We start from the raw sequence: 22,147 nt of genomic DNA, 5'->3' as shown, positions 1-22,147 counted from the left end.
GAACGCCAAGGTAATGGTAGGGGAGGTAAATCAGTGAAGGATCATTTCAGGATGCGGGGATGGCACAAAACAGCAATGAAAGGTTAAAGAGTGAGACGATCAGGCAACTGAAATGAGATGTATATAGCTGGAATGAAGGGCCTGTGGAAATATAGCCAAGAGGCAGGGGATGGTTTGCCACGCTAAGATCTTTGAACTGCAGCCTAAAGCAACAAGGTGTCTAGTTGAAAGATTTTTAAGCTCAGTGGAGAGAGCTGTGAAACCTGATCATGTCAGTAGTTTAGAAAGATCGCTCTGCCAGAGATATCAGTTTAGAAGTGGTGAGGCCAGACTCAAGGAGACCAGTTGTTTCCAATTGCAGCAGATCTGATGACAAATGATGAGGACTCTAAATCAATGGCCAGAGGTATTAACACAGAAAGAGAGTGAATTCGAAGGATAATTAGGAAGTTGAATCTTCAGGACTCTGTAAACAAATCAGTTGTGAGTTGTGAGACAGAGCAAGAATTCAGGATGACAACCAGATTTCTAGCTTGGGTAATTTGAGAGGTGATGGTGCCATTCACTGAACACAGATGAAAAGCAATTATACAGCCTCACCAGTCATCTTCCTGTTATTGGGTCACCAGGGCCCAGTGATGATGGGCGCAAAGCCCAAGCCATTCATCTGTATTCACCGTATGTGAACACCCTGCTGGTGGCAGGAAGTCTGATCTGAGCACCATGAGTCAGCAGCCTCCCTTCTATTATGAAAGATCAAGCCTATAATATAAACACTGCTTTAATTTGTTAAACAGGGCTTTGTGGCTTCTTGCCCCACCTTAACTGCCCTATGAAGTAACTGGAGAAGGAAATTAGGTGTAAGTTTCCCTAAAGAGAAGTTTAGATTTGCCTAAGATTAGAAAGGTACAGGTGACAAGGATTGTCACTACCAGAATCTGCCGTGACAATGAATGTTTGTGCAAAGTACAGTGCTAGACACTAAACTAAGCTTATGTGCCTTTGAGGTGTTACTTTATACCTCTGCCTTTGTGATAAGATCTTTTCCTTTAATTGGGTAGTGAGGGGAGTGGTGAAGAAGACACTTGACTGACCAGACTGGTCAACCTTGGAGCCAATGGTCAAGTAGTCAGATCACCCCTACCGTGAAGTTCAAGCAGCCTGAATTTCCCTCCCAGGCTGGGACTGGCTGGAGCAGTGAAACGGGCTGTGGGATGAGGACTCCAGAGAGAGCACCCAGGAAGAGAGCCTGAAGTTATCATTTACCCATCAGAGGGATCAGGCTGATGGGTGAAATTTGAGTGTGAAGCAAAGAGACTATGAGCAGAGTTAACAAGAGGGAGTAAGTCAGTTTAGTAGAGAGGGAGGGACACATCCTGAAAAGATTCCTTGAGGGTCTGGAAAAGAGAAGCAGAACCTGCCTGTAAGTATACAGAAAGCTGAAGAAACTCACTTAAACATGAGCAGTTTACATAGCAGCTGTGCCACATTTTATGGAATGGAAGTGGTAGAGGATGGAATAGCACAAAGGAGATTAAGATTTACTGTCACACTGTAGGAAGGTAGAACATTTGCATTTATTCATTTAGAAAGCTTTTACTAAGTACCTGTGCTGTGCTAAGTTGCTTTAGTCGTGTCTGATTCTTTGTGACCCTATAGGACTGCAGCCTGCAAGGCTCTTCTGTCCATGGGATTCTCCAAGCAAGAATATTGGAGTAGGTTACCATGCCCTCCTCCAGGGGATCTTCCTGACCCAGGGGTCGAACCTGCATCTCTAAAGTCTCCTGCGTTGGTAGGCAAGCTCTTTACCACTAGTGCCACCTGGGAAGTCCTATTAAGTACCTGTGCTGTGCCGTGCTAAGTCACTTCAGTTGTCCAATTCTGTGTGATCCTATGAACTGTAGCCCTCCAGGCTCCTCTGTCCGTGGGATTCTCCAGGCAAGAATACTGGAATGGGTAGCCATTCTCTTCTCCAGGGGATCTTCCCCACCCAGGGATTGAACTGGCATGTCTTATGTCTAACCTGCATTGGCAGGCGGGTTTTTTACCACTAGTGCCCCTGGGAAGCCCTATTAAGTACCTACAAATACATAAAACAATACTTCCACCTGAATGGAAGAAACAAATTATAGGTTAGTGCAGTTGGAGGAGGCTTTTAACACATATACAACTTCTAATGAAGTGTTACTCCTAATTAGAAAAATGACATGTATGCAATTTCTTTTTTGATGATACAGCTAAAGATGGCAATTCTGAGTTAAGTATATATTGTGTAGGAGTCTTACCCCATGGTTTTGATGTAGATAACTTTTCTTGGTTACTAATTTAACCCTCCTATAAGTATTAATCCATGACTAAAGTCAGGAGGCTCACCATCATGATGAATATTTTAAAAATGATAAATGAAATAAAAGCATTTGAGTTTAAAAGATTGCCATAGATCCTTTGTTTTTTTTACAGGTCCTTGTGCTGTTCTTCAGAGGCTGCTGCTGCTGCTGCTAAGTCACTTCAGTCGTGTCCGACACTGTGCAACCCCATAGACAGCAGCCAACCAGGCTCCCCCGTCCCTGGGATTCTCCAGGCAAGAACACTGGAGTGGGTTGCCATTTCCTTCTCCAATGCATGAAACTGAAAAGTGAAAGTGAAGTCGTTCAGTCATGCCTGACTCTTCGAGACCCCATGGACTGCAGCCTACCAGGCTCCTCCGTCCATGGGGTTTTCCAGGCAAGAGTACTGGAATGGGGTGCCATCGCCTTCTCCCTTCAGAGGCTAGATAGTTTAATTGAACTATTGAGAATTAATGGACAGAAAAGAAAAAAATTTTTTCCTGCACAGCCAAGCAGCTCACTCTGAATGGAGATTGTTCCCTGGGCCTTTTACATATTTGTGAAACATGGGTAATGTTCTATGTTGTTGCACTAACTTGTTTTTACCTCTACATGTATGACAAATAGCATTGGAGAGAGCAGCAGGTCACCATTAAAAATTTACCTCAGTAGATAGATAGATATGAATATAGAGAGATATATATTTTTTACTGCAATCCTAACACCTTGCTTGAGTACAGTAAAATGCATCTGGGTCACTGAGAAAGTGGATGGCCATGGTATTGACTCTCTAAATATATTAGTGTTCAGATAAAGCTATGGTTCCCTTTTTCTGATATGTTTACAATTTCTTTGTCTGAAAAGAGGAAGTATTACAATATGATCATTTCCTTAAATAATGACATGGCAAAATGTGTGAAATGTGATAGGAAAAACAAACAATTATGAATTCTTCATAAAACTAAAACCTGTGTTTTGACGGAAGAAAGACTAAGACGATCAAAAAGTGGATTTTAAATGAAGTTTTTTTTTTTTCCAAAGAGCACATTTGTGTAACATGTAATCTGATATGTGGTACGTTATAGGCAAAAGGGACAACCTCAGTCATCCAAGTTCTAAAGATGCTTTCTTTTGGTGTTCTCTGCAGTAACCAGACATTCATTTTCAACATTTAAATGCTTCTCTCTGAAGAGAGGATACATCTGGTTGACTGACGGCCAGGAAGATTAATTATAACTTACACTGCATTTCAGGATTCCCTGATACCTCAGCTGGTAAAGAATGCACCCGCCATGCGGGAGACCCTGGTTGGATCTCTGGGTTGGGAAGATCCCCCAGAGAAGGGAATGGCTACCCACTGCAGGATTCTGGCCTGGAGAATCCCATGGACTCTAAAAGTCCACGGGGTCACAGAGAGTCAGACACAAGTGAGTGACTTTCACTTTCACACTGCGTTTCAGTTCTTCTCTCCCAGTGGCACTCAGTTTTCTAATCAATAACAAACACATTTTCCACATCAGAGGATATTACTGTCCCTCTGTGTTATGACGACTGCATGTTACCCCAAAACATAGTGCCTTGAGGCACTATAATCATGCATTATATAATGTATTTATTACCTCTTACTGTTTCTTTGGTCAAAAATTCAGACCAGGAACAGAATGGATGGCTGGTTTCTGATCTACAATATCTGGAGCATCAGCTGGAAAATTCAAAGACTGGAACCATCTGAGAGATCATCCACTCTCACCGTATGACAGTGGCTGATGCTGGCTCATGGCTGGGAGCTGGCTGGGGCTGTCAGCCAGGATATCTGCACTGGACCTCTCTATGTGGGCTGGGTTTCCTTACAATGTGGTGACTGAGTTCTAAGGGCAAGTATCTAAAGAGAGAGGAGAAAGAGATGGAGGTTGTATCTTCTGCGTGGGCTGGGCTTCAAAGTCATATGCTTAGTGATGGTCTGCCAGACTCCAATGCTTTGGGCAGCCACAAGTCCCTGTTGAGGTTCAGGTTCATAAGCTTGAGACAGAGATCTTATCTCATATAGGAGGTTGTATGTAGGATGGGAAGACATGCATGTAGGATGGGAAAAATGTATAAATAGAGCCATCTTTGGAAGATACAATCTGCTACACTGTGATTCTAGAAAGGCCTCCCATCCAAGTACTAACCAGGCTGAACCCTGCTTAGCTTCTGAGATCAGACGAGATAGGACGCGTTCAGGGTGGTATGGCCATAGATTAGAAAGGTATTGGAGATTCATCTTGTAGTTGCTACATTATTTAAATTTTAATATTTTATTACAAATAAAATTCCTACTCATATGAAAAATTTAGGAAAATATAAAGGGAAAGAGTCCAATAAAGTCCTACCACCCAAATAAACCACAGCTAGAAAGGATGAAAGTTTTCATATAGTCACATCTACAATTTCCCCCTGTGGCCTCTTTCATTGCCTTCCCCTCCCAACTTTTAATGAAAATTTTGAAAGAGCATTTCTAAGAACATCCATTTGCTTTCCACATAGATTCACCAAATATTCACATTTTGCAATATTTGCTGTATCTTTTTTTCTTGCTGAACCGGTAAAAATGTTAGTTAGAAAGCTAGTTTTAGATATCATGATACTGCCTCAACATATTGTTATCGTTGTTCAGTTCTAAGTGGTGTCCCACTCTGCGACCCCATGGACTGCAAGCATGCCAGGCTTCCCTGTCCTTCGCTTTCTCCCAGAGCTTGCTCAAACTCATGTCCATCGAGTCAGTGATGCCATCCAAGCATCTCATCCTCTGTCATCCCCTTCTCCTCCTGCCCTCAATCTTTCCCAGCATCAGGGTCTTTTTCAATGTGGTGACTCTTCGCATCAGGTGGCCAAAATATTGGAGCTTCAGCTTCAGCATCAGCCCCTCCAATGAACATTCAAAGTTGATTTCCTTTAGGATTGACTGATTTGATTCCTTGCTGTCTAAGGAGCTCTCAAGAGTCTCCTCCAGCACCATAGTTTGAAAGCACCGATTCTTTGGCACTCAGCTATTGCAGTATGTATCTCCTAAGAATGAGGGCATTATCTTAAATAATCACAACCCCATTATCATCTAAGAAAAGTAATAGTCTCATAATGCTATCTAATACCCATCCTATATTCAATATTCTCCATTTGTTTCATGATCATCTTTCACAGCTTTTTTTTTTTTTTAAATTAGGATCCACTCAAGGTTGACTTTTGGCCCCTATGTGACTTTGGCTGGTTTCCTGACCTGGATCCTGTGCCTCAGTTCCCACCTCTGGCAGATACACCCTTAGCCAGGAGATCCCTGTCCACCCACGGAGTTGTTGTGAGTATCACATTCATTCATTTCAGCTAATACTTATTTGACACCTACTGTGTGCTGGACCATCATGCTCTCATGGAGCTTACACTCTAGACAGATATTAGAAAAGAATAGTCTTTGAGAGTTAACAGTGCTATATAAATATGGGGGATCATCCTTTCAGATTAAAGGCCTGGGGCAGATCTTGAAAAAAAATGTCATTTATGCAAAATAAAATCGATTTGGATTAAAATTAAATCATTCCTGTTCTGTAGAGGTGATTGGCAAGCTCAATGAACAGATTAGTAGTACTGAGCAGAATGACAATTTTGGAAGTTGTTGTTGTCTTATCCACTTTAAATTCCAAAGTGCATGTGTGCTCAGTCGTGTCCAACTCTGTGATCCCATGGACTGCAGCTGGCCAGGCTCCTCTGTCCTTCACTATCTCCCAGAGTTTGCTCAAATTCATGTCTGTTGAGTTGATGATGCCATCTAATCATCTCATCCTCTGCCACCCAGTTCTGTTGCCTTCAAATTTTCCGAACACCAGGGCTTCCCAGGTGGTCCAGTGGTAAAGAAAATCTGCCTGCCAATGCAGGAGCCGCAGGGGACATTGGTTCGATCCCTGGATGGGGAAGATCCCCTGGAAGAGGGCATGGCAATCCACTTCAGTATTCTTGCATAGGAAATCCCACGGACAGAGGAGCCTGGTGGGCTACAGTCCATGAGGTTGCAAAGTTGGACTCAACTGAGCACCCATGTACTTTGGAGTTTAAGTGTATAAAAGCACTGTGTAAAGAGGTTCTTCTGCTTCTAAATAAAATTATGTATGCTGCTGCTAAGTCACTTCAGTCGTGTCCGACTCTGTGTGACCCCATAGACGGCAGCCCACCAGGCGTTCATATATATAATCCATGTTATACATATATAACACCCATGTTATATATATATAACATTTATATATAAATGCATATATAATGTCTGTTGAGTTGATGATGCCATCTAATCATCTCATCGTCTGCTGCCCAGTTCCACCCAGTCACATAATATTTGCTAATTTTTGACTTTCTTAGTTTTTATTTTTCTAAATACTTAATAAGCAAAAAAGCAGACCCATATTATTAGAACACAGAGATGGTGAGACTCACAGGGGTTAGAGCTGAAAGGGGCTATAGAGGTCATCTAACCCAGATTCCACATTTTTACAGATGATCTCATCAGTGGTTATTTTAGAGGAAGTTGTATGAATTTTAAGGCTCTAGACGCACATAGTTTCTATATGTAGAAGCCCAATTTTGAAATCCTGTTTATTGGATAGAACAACCAGAATCTTATATTACCTTAATCTTTGTTCCTCATCTTCCAGTTACAGGGATTTTCTTTTCTGCCCTGTGACAGCTGAAGTGGTAGTGGTGTGATAGTGTAACCAGCATTGTGTAACGGTACTCGCCTGTTTGGAGGTCTATCTTGTGCCACTAGGGGGGTCATGGATCTTCTCCAGCAATATGAAAGAGATCACTTTGGAGCCTTTCTCTGAAACAGCTGACAGGCATTGCTTCTTCCTGTCTTTGGCTCTAAGCCTCTCAGCAATGTGGTTGGAGAGTGGATGCTAATACTTGGGGATTTTGTTCTCCTGGTTTAACAGTTCTGGATGCTGTTGGTTCTCAGGGAAATTCAGGACAGTGCCTTCTGTTACTTTTGGGTTGGCTTGGTGAGCGAGGGGGGTCTGGTCAGATGAGGACAAATTAAAGTCATTTGTTCATTCATGTGCTGGTGCCCCTGTATTTAGGAACAGATGTTCTACAGATGGCAAAATGGAGGACTTCAGGATTTTTTATAAAACTGAATGACCATCCTCTTGGGACTACTTAGGGACTTAGCAGAGCCCCATGTGTTACACTTATCCTGACTTTTAGGTTTCTTTGTTTTTATCATTGAGGATATTATATAGGTTTTCTTAAAATAAATGACCAGTCTCTTGATCCAGAGAGACTGATTTACAATTTACAATTTTTGATGATCTTTCAGAACTTACCAATGAATTAAACAATAATTAGCAATGCCATGTTAACTCATTTCAATGTATTGGAGACTGCCTATGTTCTCTTATGCCTCTTTCCAAAGAAGGCCTGAGGTTTGAGCATGTGATAAACATTGACTACAGTACAGTAAACCCAGTGTTTAACCAGGATTCCAGGAATGTGATAAAAGCTGGCAATGGGAAACCCCTAGAGAATGGTGGTAGGTATATTCTGCTTCAAAAGTATGACCCAGGTATGGTCAAATTCTTTTTCCAGATCTTCTTCAGCTTAGTTGAGAAAGGCACTAATTTCCAGAAAGAAGTTACAGATACTGTGGGTGGGTGAGTGGGTGGGTGGGTAAGCTGAATTAAACATACAGACTAAAAGAAATATTACTTATTCAATCATGCATTTAACAAATAGTCATCAAGTATCTTGTATACGCTGGAGACAAGCAGTGAATAAAACTTTAGAGAAGGTATGTAATTTTTAATACTCTTAAAATCATTTAATTTTCACAATAACCCTAGAAGTTAAAACTATTGTCTTTTTGCATTTTGCAGATGAGGAACCTGAGGCATGGCATGATTAAGTAGCCCAAAGGTACTCAATTGGGAAGTGACAGAGCCATAGGAGCAATAAAATATTGATAACCTTTGCAAAACCCTGTAGCTTGGATGTTTCTGGCTTGGGAGCATTATTTTAAAAGGATTATGTGTAATCACAAAGGGTAGCAAATCTGAATCTCATTCAAGAATCCATCCTAGTTATATATTCAAACATCAATTTTGTCTTTCTCCTAAAAGATCACAAATAATAAAATTAAGCAAAAGCAGGACGTTACTGGATAAAAGTGGTGAGACATATTCTTAATGCAAAGAGCTTTTCATGTTGTATTATGTCAACAGCTTATTCATTCATTTGGCTTCCAATAACTGAAACCTAGCCACATAAAAAAATAAAACACAAATACCACTTCTCTTTATGGCATGAAACACTACTGAAGCAATGAATTCTGAAGCTGAACTGCTTAGATTCCCTATACATTTAACTGTTATAAAATGTACCTTCTGTACATTTATATTAACAGAACCACAATTGTTAGTATGTAATTGATAGTAATATTATATAATACAGTAGTAATTTGACTTTTTCAGTGACCCCATACTCAATAGCAAGAAGGCATAGGGGAGGTGAGAGACCTTTGAGAAGTTGGGAAGAATCTGTCACCTTGGGGATCATTCAGAGAAAAGAGCAGCTCTGTCAGGAAAGAAAGCCTGTGGTTCAAAAATATAATTCAAAAATTGGATTTTATTTTTTTATTTTTTTTAATTAATTTTATTTTATTTTTAAACTTTACTTTTTCAGCTGCACCTGACGGCATGTGGATCTTAGTTCCCAGACCAGGGATTGAACCTGTGTCCTCTGCATTGTCCAGTGGAGTCTTAATCACTGGACTGCCAGGAAGTCCAAGCCCATGATTCAGAAGAGAGTTCTTTAGGAGACATTGGGCTTCCCTGATGGCTCAGATGGTAAAGAATCTGCCTGCAATGTGGGAGACCTGGGTTCAATCCCTGGGTTGGGAAGATCCCCTGGAGGAGGGCATGGCGACCCACTCCAGTATTCTTGCCTGGAGAATCCCCGTGGATAGAGGAGCCTGGTGGGCTACAGTCCATGGGGTGACAAAGAGTCGGACATGACTGAGCAACTAAGCATAAGTCTCACTGTTTCCAATATGACTGGTGACTGGATTGAGCCAGAGTTCAAATTTTTATGCTTTTCACAGAGTTAATTTAAAGAAAATACTGTAATATAATATTCTTATTTCTACCAGTGGGGTCCTTCTATGTCATTACTCCTATCTTTAATTATTTTCTAGAGTTCTGGAGTTATTGTTACCTTAGGAAATGTTTGTATATGGTTACAGTTTCCCCTAAATATTATGCCACTATTCTTAAAAGTATCCTCAAAGCTGGCGGAAATGAAGGAAGGAAAGGACACTAATGTTTATTGAATACCCACCATGTGTTTGGCATAGTTCTCAGTGTTTTACATAGCACATGTAATTTAGTTCTTATAACAACTCTAAGAAGTAGGCACTACTGTTACTCCACAGATGAGATGCCTAGAGAGGTAAGGCTTGCAATAATGAAGCTAATGGCAGGATATAAAATCCTCAGCTCTTGCTTCTCTTTTGTTTGTGAGGCTGTTGCTGGGTTATACTTGCTGCAAAAGTTTGTTTCTAGTGCTAAATTATGCTAAATAATAACAAAATAACAAACCATTATTTACTGTACACCTAGCATTCCAGGCATGTATATTGTATCATCATTAATTTTATTCCCATAAAGTTGGTGCTGTTTTCCATTTCTATTGATAAGGAGCCTGAACCAGAATGTAAATTAATGCACAGCTTCCTCCACTGAGAAAGTTTCCCTTTGAAAGAAAAAGCCAGTGTGCTTAGTGACAGAGATGATTCTATCTTCTGGCACTAGCTCCATATTTCCTTGAGATCACACTTATAATAGCACAGGTTTAGAAAGATCAAGTAACACTCACAGTCTCATAGGTCATGAGTGTTAGAGACAGGATTCCAATGCAGGTCACCCTGCTATATACCACACTATCTTCCCAGCATTCAAGGAATGAGCTGCTGGCCTCAGCAAACAGCTCTTCAGAATGTTCTTCTTCATTGTGCTTTCCCTCTCCCATTCCTTGCCATCATTTCACAGGGCATATGTTATATGAGGAAAACAATGGCTATTACAAATGTTCTGTTAGAATTACAGAAGAGTGAAGTTGGAAAAAAAAAAAAAAAGAAGAGTGAAGTTGGTACATAGTAATTCATGGAGGTGAGAACAAGATATTGTCCAAGAAATTAAAATAAGGGAAATAATAAACAAGCAATCCCATTAAAAAATGAGCAGAAGACCTGAGTAAACATTTTTCCAAAGAAGACATACAGATGGCTAATAGGCACTTGGAAAGATGCTCAGCATCACTAATTATTAGAGAAAAGGAAATCAAAATCACAATGATATATTACCTCACATCTGCCAGAATGGCTAACATCAAAAAGTCTATGAATAGCAAATGTTGGGGAGGATGTGGAGAAATGGGAACGCTTGTACACTGTTGGTGGGAATGTAAATTGGCACAGTCACTGTGGAAAGTGGGGCTTCCCTGGTGGCTCAGATGGTAAAGAATTTGCCTGTAATGCAGGAGACCTGGGTTTGAAATTCCCACTGTGGAAAACAGCATGGGATTTCCTCAAAAAAACTAAAAATAGAACTACTAGATGATCCAGCAATTCCACTGCTGGATATATATCTGAAAAAAAAATCAACTTGAAAATATGCATGCACCCCAGTAGCAGTATTATTTACAACAGTCAATATATGGAAGTGTATACCAGTATTATTTATAATATCCAGTATATGGCAGCAACCCAGGTGTCCATCGACAGAACAGATGAATGGATAAAGGAGATGTGATATATACACATACACATGCACAGTGGAATACTACTGAATCCTAAAAAGGAATGAAGTTCTGCCATTTGCAGCAACATGGATGGACCTAGAGAGTATTATCTTTATGAAATAAGTTAGACAGAGAGAGATAAATATCGTTATTTTATACATATCACTTATACATGGAATATAAAATTTTTAAACAAATAAATATACACAACAAAACAAAAACAGACTCACAAATATAGAAAACAAACTAATGGATACCAGCGGGACGAGAGAAGGGGGGAGGGGCAAGATAGGGGTGTGGGATTAAGAGATACAAACTACTATATATAAAATAGATAAGAAACAAGGATATATTATGTAGCACAGGGAAATATAGTCATTCTTTTATATCTTTAAAGGGAGTATAACCTATAAAGATATTGAATCATTATGCCAAATACCTGAAACTAATATAATATTGTAAATCAACTATGTTTCAATTAAAAAATATAAATAAGGGAAACAAGATTGCTCTCCAAAAAATTAAACAAATGAAATTCACACATATCCTGAATAGACATGACAATCAGTGGAAAAGAATTAAGAGGTTGTGTGAATAAACGTTTGGTTGAGAGGTGCAGAAACACCTAATATACTACTCACAGTGACCTAGAAATAATCTCAAGGAGACCAGACTGATGATTTCATCAGCAAAATCCTGATCTGTTCTACTGGGCTTTGTCTGGACTGACCTTGTACTCAGACTGGCGATGGTGAACCCAGGGTGGGAAAGGAAGTCAAGGACTTGAACTGGGCATGTTTATCCAACACGACTCTTCTGTTGTGACGCTATTATGAGTTATCATGCTTCCCAGGCCTGGATGAGATCTCTCCCAAAACAACACCCCTTTCTAAACTTTTATTTCATGTTCACCAAGTAATCTTTTGATTATTCTATTTCCCAGGTACCTCACTATCAGAAAAGACAATGCTCTGGATATGAGTTACAGGGATCCAAGAACGTATCCACCAGTGCAATGTATTGTAAATGAAGACATAAGAATTTGGGTTTATAAATGTCTGCTGTCACCCTGTTTGTTTAACCTATACACTGAGCACATCATGAGATGCCGGGCTGGATGAGTTACAAGCTGGAATCAAGATAGGTGGGAGAAACATCAACAACCCTGAGGTTGTTGCGGATGATACTACTCTAATGGCAGAAGTGAACAGTAACTAACGAGCCTCTTGATGAGGATGAAGCGGGACAGTGAACGAGCCAGCTTAAAACTAAATATTAAAAAAACCTAAGATCAACTAAATATTAAAAAAAAAACTAAGATCAAGGCATTCGGCCCCATTACTCCATGGCAAATAGAAGGGGAATTGTGGAAGTGATGACAGATTTCCTCTTCTTGGCTCTAAAATCACTGTGGATGGTGACTGTAGCCATGAAATCAAAAGATAATTGCTTCTTGGTAGGAAAGCTATGACAAACCTAGGCAGTGTGTTGAAAAGCAGAGATATCACTCTGCTTACAAAGGTTTGTAGAGTCAAAGCTATGGTTTTTCCAGTAGTCATGCATGAATTCGAGAGTTGGATCACAAAGAAGGCTGAGTGCCGAAGAACTGATGCTTTCGAACACTCTTGAGAGTCCCTTGGACAGCCAGGAGATCAAACTAGTCAATCTTAATGGAAATCAACCCTGAATACTTCTTAGAAGGACTGATGCTGAAGCTAAAGCTCCAGTATTTTGGTTATCTGATGCGAACAGCCAACTCTTGGAAATGTCCCTGATGGCGGGAAATATTGAGGGCAGAAGGAGAAAAGGGTGTCGGAGGATGAGCTAGACAGAAGGCATCACCAATGCAGTGGACATGAACTTGGGCAAACTTCAGGAGATGGTGAGGGACAGGGAGGCCTGGCGTGCTTCAGTCCATAGGATCACAAAGAGTTTGACATGACTAGGTGACTGAACGACAACATTAATTTCGTACGAGTGTGGTTTCTACAAGTCAGTTTCCTTGAGAAACTGAAGCAGAATTGACATGGCCATGTTTCTGAACTTCCAAGGGCAAGAATAGAGCCAGGCTCATACTGCTGTTACCCTGGGAGGGTATGCAGCGGTTGTCAGCCAGGTGCCATCTCTCTCATCACCCTTCTTTTCAGCTTCAAAAACAAGCTCAATAGTTGGCTGTGTAAATGCCAGCAAGTATGTCAATGTCCAAGAGGGTAAGCAAACGTCTCAGAAGGCTAAAAGTCAGTAATGAATCAGGTGGGATGAAAATGATAGGAACCACGTTAAGAAAAAAAAAAAGAATTGCGTAATTTAAAAAAGTGACAACAGGCAAGAACAAGCTTTGGAAGGGAATGAAACTGAAACCATGTTGTAGGGAGACCAGAGAAAAATTTTGCAGCTTGGATGGAGGACTCTATCATGTTAAGACAAGGTGGGTTCAGAAAAACTCAGAAAGTTATCAGATTGGTCCATGTGAAAAAAAAAACCCCTAGGTTAGGGAGTAGGGGATCAGGAGAGTCAAAAGTCGGTGACATGAGGATGATAACCTGTCAATAGGTGGGAAGGGTTTAGCATTTTCACTGCTCACTCTCTTAGGAAAGACAATCAGCTGCCTCTATCCCCCGCGCCCCACAAAAAAAGCTAAAATACCCATGTTTATGGAATCATTGCAAGCTTTAGATTTCTGCCATCTTTTTGTTGTCTAAAACTTCTCAGGGCACTGCAGATTTAAAATGGTAATAGATAGGAGGACTTCTCTAATTGAACCAAGTCTTTGGTTAGAAATCATCAAGTTCCTCAGCACAGACCACACCCAAGGAGTTCCTCAGGGAGAACTGTGAGTCACTTTGAAGAGGGTTCTGCAGAGGGCCTGCCACGGCTCTGATAGCGTCTGCACTGTCCGTTAGGAGGTAGGTCTCCTCCAGGTCTGATCCAGCTGCATCAATATGAGTTGTAAATTATTAATAAAACCCATCTCTCACAGAATCTAACTATTATTAATGGAAGAGTCCCATGTTTGTTTTTATTAATAGATATCTCTTTACCTTTTTTTGTCTTGTTATCCTAACTCCATGGGCAGAAGAAAAAGTATATTCACTCATTAATTCATCCATTCAAAAAAAGTAAATATCTACTGGATGCTAGGTACCTTGCCAAGTTTTGTGGGGGAAAAAAAAATGACAAAGACATTTTCCCTGCCTTAATAAAGCTCACAGTGTAGTCAGGAAGATAACTTATAAAGAGTAATTGGAATACAGGGTAATAGATGCTGTAATGGATCCTTGAACCCTTTCCTATTTCAAGGCCGCAGGCTTCTCAACTCTGTGCAAATAGTAACATCATTCATTAACCTCCTTTGTCTGGAGTGCCCTTTCTATCAACTTGCTGCCAGCATTTCAGATAATAGCCGCAATTATGGTGTAAAATTTTTTTTTTCTTCTGGTTCATTAAGCTGGAAATGTTTTGTTTCTCTTTCAGATCTCAATTATGTTTTATTTGCCGTCTAATTATCCATGTTAACATTTTAAAGTGGGCTGGAGAATAGATTTTATTTACATGGCTTGCAGTTGTGTCATAAAGGATAATTTCTTTTCTTCAGTTGAAAAAAATGAGAAACAGTTGAAAAAAATGAGAAAAATAGATTGTTATCTATTGGGCTTTACCTGTGGCTCAGCAATAAAGAATCTGCCTGCAATGCAGGAGCTGCTGGAGGTCAGAGTTCGGTCATTGGATTGGGAAAATTCCCTGGAGGAGAAAATCGCAACCCAATTTAGTATTCTTGCCTAGAGAATCCCTATGGGTTCTCCAGAGTTGGGACGACTGAAGCAATGGAGCACGCACACACGCATATGAAATTATATATTAGGCAGACTAACATTAAAAAAAAAGCAAGGACCAGCAACTTAAAAAAAATCTTAATACAATGATGGAATGTAGCTGATATTTGCGCAGAACAGCTCATCCAAAATGATGAAGAAATCTGTTCTATACTGTCACATATTGTTATTTACACAGCTTCAACCAATCATCTGATGGCCAGCAAAGTGTTAGCAATAGCAAATATTTGGTAGAAGTTAAAGGTTGACTACATATTTTTACACATAATCTTCACAACAGGTGAGGAAATAGAAGCTTGGATAGTTTAAGGTCTTTGTCATGGATGCACAGACAGCAAAGCGTCACTTTAGAAATCAGGATTCATTTACACCTTCTCCATCTAAATTCAGTACTTTTTAACATACTGCTTCACATATTCAAAGAAATTCTCAGGAGAATGCTGCCTTAAACCACATGTTGGCGGGACTGACCCCACTGCATTTGTGTTGAGGCTGGTCTAGAATGGGATGTGGCTCATTCAGGGTGTTAATGGCCTGTGAGCCCCTGATGGTCTGTGGGGAGTTGAGGGCTGACATGAAGTTGGGAGCTACTGTCTCAGATCTCCTCTTCTCTAGGAGGTTGATATTTTGCCGATTTGGAATGTGCTAGCAGAAGTAGCAAAGGAAGGAAATGATTTTGAACAAAGGCACTGGGTTTTTAAGGAACTCCAACTGTCATCAAACGACTTACTGAAATTTCGTCTACATAACAACTGGTTTCCAAATCAGCTGGAATTATACCCAAGTCGGCCAAAGTTGTTTTTCACACATCACTTTGTCCTTTAATGTTCCTGCAACGTGACTCCATCTAAGTCTTACAGTATTAGTAGGACTGTGTTTCGCTGTTTCAAATCTTCATGACCTTCAAACTGAAAGACACTTGGTTTTCTTTTTTAATCTCTGAACACAGTAATTCAATAAGACAAGAATTCTTACACAGTAGTTCTGGTGTGTCCATCCCTACCTGATTTCCACAGTCTACCCTGCTGAAGGGACAGCTCCTCAGACTTATTTATTAAAGATTTACCAAGTGTCTATTTTTCCAAAAGCTGGTCCATTGATGAGGTGATGTATGTGTGTCTGAGATAGAATTAAAAGATTACATAATTGATTGCTGCACTAATCACTGAAAAGACTCTAAGAACCTCCTTACAATACAGAAGCATAAGTGCTGGGGGAACATAGGTAATGAGGTTGTGCCTCGTCATTCACTCTTAACCAAAGCACTCACTGTATTATAATTAATATCTGAAATTTACCGACTGTACTAAACTTTCATGTCCACAATCTGTGACAAAGGTAATGAAGAGTAGTTACCTAACTTTAAATTTAGACTCTTTAAAATAAGAGAATGCAGAATCAGAAGAACAAAAGAAATCTGAGAGATTATAGAGGGGTCATTCAAAAACACTCCAAATGTAACCCATGTCATGCAGGCTGCTTAGTCATGTCCAAATCTTTGAGACCCTATGGACTGTAGCCTTCCAGGCTCCTCTGTCCATGCAATTTTCCAGGGAAGAATACTGGAGTGGGTTGCCATTTCCTCCTCCAGGGGATCTTCCTGACCCAGAAGAAATGCGGGTTGAACCTACATTTCCTGCATTGACAGGAGGATTTTTTTTTTTAACCAGGCCTTCTTTCAAAGTGTCTTTCATCCAACTCCAGGAAATAAGTCTGTGACCCAACCAATTCTAGTGAATATCTGCTTGACCAAAACCAGAATATGAAACTAGAATATTCCTATGACAGACTAGTATGCTGAACTGAGCATTCATCATAATTATCAATAAGATGCATCAAAAAGAGTTAGGGACTTCCTTGGGGATCCAGAGTTAAGAATCTCTGCTTCCACTGTAGGGGGTGAGGGTTGGATCCCTGGTTGGGGAACTAAGATCCTGCATGCTGCACTGCATGGTTGGCCAAAAAAAAGAAAGGGTTGTAGTTCTCTTTGATTTTAAAGGATTTTTAATAAAAAATACTTCAAACAAAGAGTAATTTGCCATTTAAATATGTTGTCCTGATTTCATTGCTGAGACACAGATAATGGTCTTACCAAGATCTCTATTCCCAGTGCCTTAAGTAAAGACTAGCCCAAAGCATTCGATAAGTATTTGATGGATGAACAAATACATGAAGACATGATGGGGAACTGAAATAAAATAAAACTATTCTGAAAAATACCACTTGAGAAATACAATTTGGATTCTTAAAGATGCAATTTTGGTTTCATTAAAGTTCTATATTGTTTTCTTTGCTAAATAAGAATTATGTGGTCTGCTAATAAATAATTCACTCCTAAATCCTACAGATCTTTGACAGTCAAACTTAGTCGCTAAACTTATTTGCAAACTTATTTGGAGAAGAATGCTCTTGGGCATGCTGAACTTTATTCTGGGCATTCCACTGCTGATTTTCCTCTTAGGGCATCCCAGTTGACATCTTGTTTTAGTTTTCAGGCATTTCACGGTGAAAAATGAATACCATGTCATCTATGCTTTTCTTTAATAAAATCCAACAAGTCTACTAAAATTTATTAAAATGCCATACAGAGGACCCAAGAAGGAGTAAAGATAGAAAAGGAAAAGGGGGGAAAAATCCCCATAGTTTATCATTTAAACCATATAGAGATATTGTTTCAACTAAAAATTTAAAATGCCTTGAAAACTTACCCAGCACCATGTAAACATCACAGTTAACATAGCACATGCAAATTCAATGGGATTAAAATAAACTTACAAGAAAAGATACGGCTGAGAATCCACCTATAAAAGAGGCACAAAACATGCATTAAAATGGGTGACCTATTCCCTCAGTAGGGTATCAGACTTGACTGTTTGCATTTCCATCACTTTTCCAACACCGCAGAGTCAACTTTTAACACGGCTTCCTTAGAGGCAGGAAGCTTCAGGCAAGTGGAAAATTTGTGACTCATGAGCAATACTTACAACACCGTTGACTAAAAGAAGCATAAAAATTACTTTGTGCCCCCTATAATTTGGTATAACATGCTCAAAGGCAAGCATGAGTCTTGAGGAATCAAAGATTGAAAATGAAAAATGCAGTGATTTGTAAGCACACAACCTGTAGCTCACTCAGCAGAATTTCAGGATCCATCACTAATAGCGGTCTTTGGGGTTAAGAAACAGAGAAACCATAACCATGATAGCTTTAATTAAAACATACAGAATTTAAAGTAGCTTTAAAAGAAAGGGAGAGGTAGAAAGGGAAACAATTTTTAAGAAGAAATTAAATTTCAGTACCATGTTTATGCAAATATTACTAGTGTTCATTGGAAGAAAATCTATGACTTTTGGGGGGTACCATTCATGAAAAACAATTTTTTTCAAGTGCACAAAGACTATATTTTAAAGAAAAAATATTTACATTGCTTTTCTTTACAACTATAGATTTGATTCGATGTCTACTTTTTTAAACAAAACAAAATCCATCCCCAAATCATTTGACAAATCTGTTTCCCCCTTCCTTAGAACAAGATGTTTAACCTAGAAAATCTGTAGGGTCCTTTTTGATCAAAATATTGTATATATTTTGCTTTTGGAATGGTGAAATCAATAAATATATAGTCATTCACTAAATAATTATTTTTGCATTTATTTAGATGCTGGTCACTATTCCATCACTGGAAATATAGTAGGAAATAGGAAAAATGTGACTCTTCATCACCAATCCTATTGTCAATTGGAAAAATCAAGGTTGGGGTTCAGTTCAGTTCAGTTGCTCAGTCGTGTCTGACTCTTTGCGACCCCATGAATCGCAGCACACCAGGCCTCCCTGTCCATCACCAACTTCCGGAGTTCACTCAGACTCACGTCCATCGAGTCGGTGATGCCATCCAGGATGCCATCTCATCCTCTGTCGTCCCCTTCTCCTCCTGCCCCCAATCCCTCCAAGCATCAGAGTCTTTTCCAATGAGTTAACTCTTCACATGAGGTGGCCAAACTATTGGAGTTTCAGCTTTAGCATCATTCTTTCCAAAGAAATCCCAGGGCTGATCTCCTTCAGAATGGACTGGTTGGATCTCCTTGCAGTCCAAGGGACTCTCAAGAGTCTTCTCCAACACCACAGTTCAAAAGCATCAATTCTTCGGCACTCAGCCCTCTTCACAGTCCAATTCTCACATCCATACATGACCACTGGAAAAACCATAGCCTTGACTAGACGGACCTTTGTTGGCAAAGGAATGTCTCTGCTTTTGAATATGCTATCTAGGTTGGTCATAACTTTCCTTCCAAGGAGTAAGCGTCTTTTAATTTCATGGCTGCAGTCACCATCTGCAGTGATTTTGGAGCCCCCAGAAATAAAGTCTGACACTGTTTCCACCGTTTCCCCATCTATTTCCCATGAAGTAATGGGACCGGATGCCATGATCTTCATTTTCTGAATGTTGAGCTTTAAGCCAACTTTTTCACTCTCCACTTTCACTTTCATCAAGAGGCTTTTTAGTTCCTCTCCCCTTTCTGCCATAAGGGTGGTGCCATCTGCATATCTGAGGTTATTGATACTTTTCCCGGCAATCTTGATTCCAGCTTGTGTTTCTTCCAGTCCAGCGTTTCTCATGATGTACTCTGCATGTAAGTTAAATAAACAGGGTGACAATATACAGCCTTGACGTACTCCCTTTCCTATTTGGAACCAGTACTGCTTGCTATAACCAACAATCTCCACAAAAATGATGAAAACATAGCTATCAGGACAGAGGCATTGCCACTGTCTGAGACAGACAAGCTCCGTTTTGTTGTTGCTGCTAAAATATCATGTTTTTTTTCCCTATTACTTTGCAAAACAAACGAGTTCTAATTCAGAGCACTTCAATGAGGTTCTAAGTTCTCTGAGATCAGATGGCTGTCTGTTCCTACCAGGGTGCTGGATTGGTAGTGAAATAGCTCTTGAATAAAACATTCCAAATGGAAGCGTCCACACTAGTTATTACCATTTTCTAAGACTTTTACCAAAATAACTAACAACTGATCATATAGATAGAAAGGGAATGAAGTTTTGAGTGGGGCACATACTTCCCTCTAATCTTTGCAACAGCTCTGAAAGGAAAATAAGTAACAGCCTTTCTTTTCAGGCGAGAAAACAGGCCGAGAGAGTGAAGCAATTCCATTAAAGTCATGTTTCAAGAAAGTAGTGAAATGGATTAAAACTTGAGTTTGTCTGGTTTCAAATAACCATGTTCTTTCCACTACACAGTGCTTCCTCCAGTAAGAGGAAGCTTGGAAGCCGTGTTTACCAGTCCATTCTGTGGAACACTGATGAGACAAAATGTTCCACAAGTATAGATGGATTCATGCCACAGTCAAGTAACTTTGGGAAATGCTGAACATATTAAAGGCAGTGAGGTATTATGTAAAAGAAATGTTTAATTTAATTCTATCTTTTCCTCATCTGACTACCAAACCCAGGTTTTTGTTTATATTTTAATACTTATTAGCATCTTTTGAAACTAAAACAATTTGGCATGTGCTTTTTCCTTTAACTTTTTGGTTGAGGCTCAGGGCGTGTGGATTTTAGTTCCATGATCAGGGATTGAACCCCTGCCCCCTGCATTGAAAGTGTGAAGTCTTAATCACTGGGCCTCCAGGGAAGTCCTTGGCATATGATTAAATGACCGAAAAAAGATGAATGAATGAGACCTTTAAAGTAGAAATTCAGTTTACAAAGCAATTGAAATAAAAAAGCTAATAGTTATGAGGGAAGCATTTGAAAAAAGTATAAGATCCAGTCTGTTTTCAGTGTAGCTAAGAGATGGGGGCATTGGGTGGATGGATGGAGTCAGAGACAAAAGGGGAAACAGATATAAAATAATACACACAGCATATTTTCAGCACAAGTTTTTAGTGATTAATATGGGCTGAAGTTGGGAAGATTTTGTGAGAAAAGAGTCTTAGCTGGACCATTTTCAGTGGAAGATACTGAGAAGCAGAAACATGTTTGCAGGGAAGTGAAGAAAAGATTCTCAGGAACTATGCAGGGAAATAAAACAGGACAGGTAGGATTGGTCCAGATTACACACAACTGTACAGAAACCATGCCAGCATTCTGTCAGTAATTATGGAAAGAAAGATTGAAATCTGAAGGATAGTTTTAGAAACTCAGTTTGGATAAGTTATGATGATTTTGAATTTTACAACTGGTAATAAAATGCTTGTCTAAGAAATCCATTGAACCTCTAAGTCATCCTTGCTCTACCAGCATTCTGGAGTTGAGAATCTACCTCTTCAGATTATAGAGAAGTACAACACCTATGAATTGAGGATAAAATGGTGCCAAGGAATGGAAGTATAAAATGGAGAGCAAGGCAAGGACATGAATTCGCACAGCTGACTGCAGAGCAGTTTCTGTTTGAAGAAGTCTATTTAAAATAGTTAAGACAAACAATCAAAAACCTCTTTAACTTTTTCTCTGCCACAACTTAGCCAGTACCTTTTGTAAACCACTATGTTTCTGAGGATCCAGTGGATAAAGAATCCGCCTGTAATGCTGGAGACCTGGGTTCCATCCCTGGGTGGGGAAGATCCCCTGGAGGAGGGCACAGCAACCCACTCCTGCCTGGCCGGCTGCAGTTTATAGGGTCGCACAGAGTCGGACACGACTGAAGCGATTTACTTAGCACACACGCCTGTTACTTTTAGAGATCGCTGTCAATAAAGAGAAAAAAATGTGGGGAAAAAAGAATATTACATTTCTAAAAGACAAACTTTGACAAAAATCATATGGGAAAGGATAACAGAAAAGGATAAACTTTCCTGATTAAAACAAAAGTGGCTTGCTAGAATCCTACCCCTATCTCCCGTTTTATTATTTTCCTTATTTATTATTATTTTCCTTATTTATTATTATTTTCACTTTCATTATGGTTATATTCCACATGTTTGTTTGAAAAGTGTGTGGTGCTGGGATTAACGTCAAAGATCCTGTGTGCTTAGTCACTAAGTCGTGTCCAACTCTTCTGCAACCCCCATAGACTGTAGCCCACCATGTAGTTACTGTCCATGGGATTTCCCAGGCAAGAATACAGGAGGAGGTTGTCGTTTCCTTCTCCAGGGGATCTTCCCAACTCAGGGATCCAACCCGTCCCTCCTGCATTGCAGGCGGATTCTTTGCCACTGA

The 22,147-nt window shown here is 39.8% G+C and overlaps 1 long non-coding RNA gene across 1 annotated transcript; it reads left to right on the top strand.

The window, feature by feature from the left end:
* Nucleotides 1–5,529: 5,529 nt before the first annotated feature.
* On the top strand, nt 5,530–13,386 carry LOC147356805 (uncharacterized). Its single transcript, XR_015143534.1, has 2 exons — nt 5,530–5,661; nt 12,085–13,386. It is a non-coding gene; the product is annotated as an uncharacterized LOC147356805 (long non-coding RNA).
* The last annotated feature ends 8,761 nt before the right edge of the window (nt 13,387–22,147 follow it).

The sequence above is a fragment of the Bos grunniens genome, chromosome 16 (genome assembly GCF_055505025.1).
Source record: "Bos grunniens cultivar Pamir isolate PY7600 chromosome 16, Bosgru_T2T1.0, whole genome shotgun sequence".
NCBI lineage: Eukaryota > Metazoa > Chordata > Mammalia > Artiodactyla > Bovidae > Bos > Bos grunniens.
Note: the sequence above shows the minus strand (reverse complement) of the source record. Positions and strands in the feature narration are given on the sequence as shown.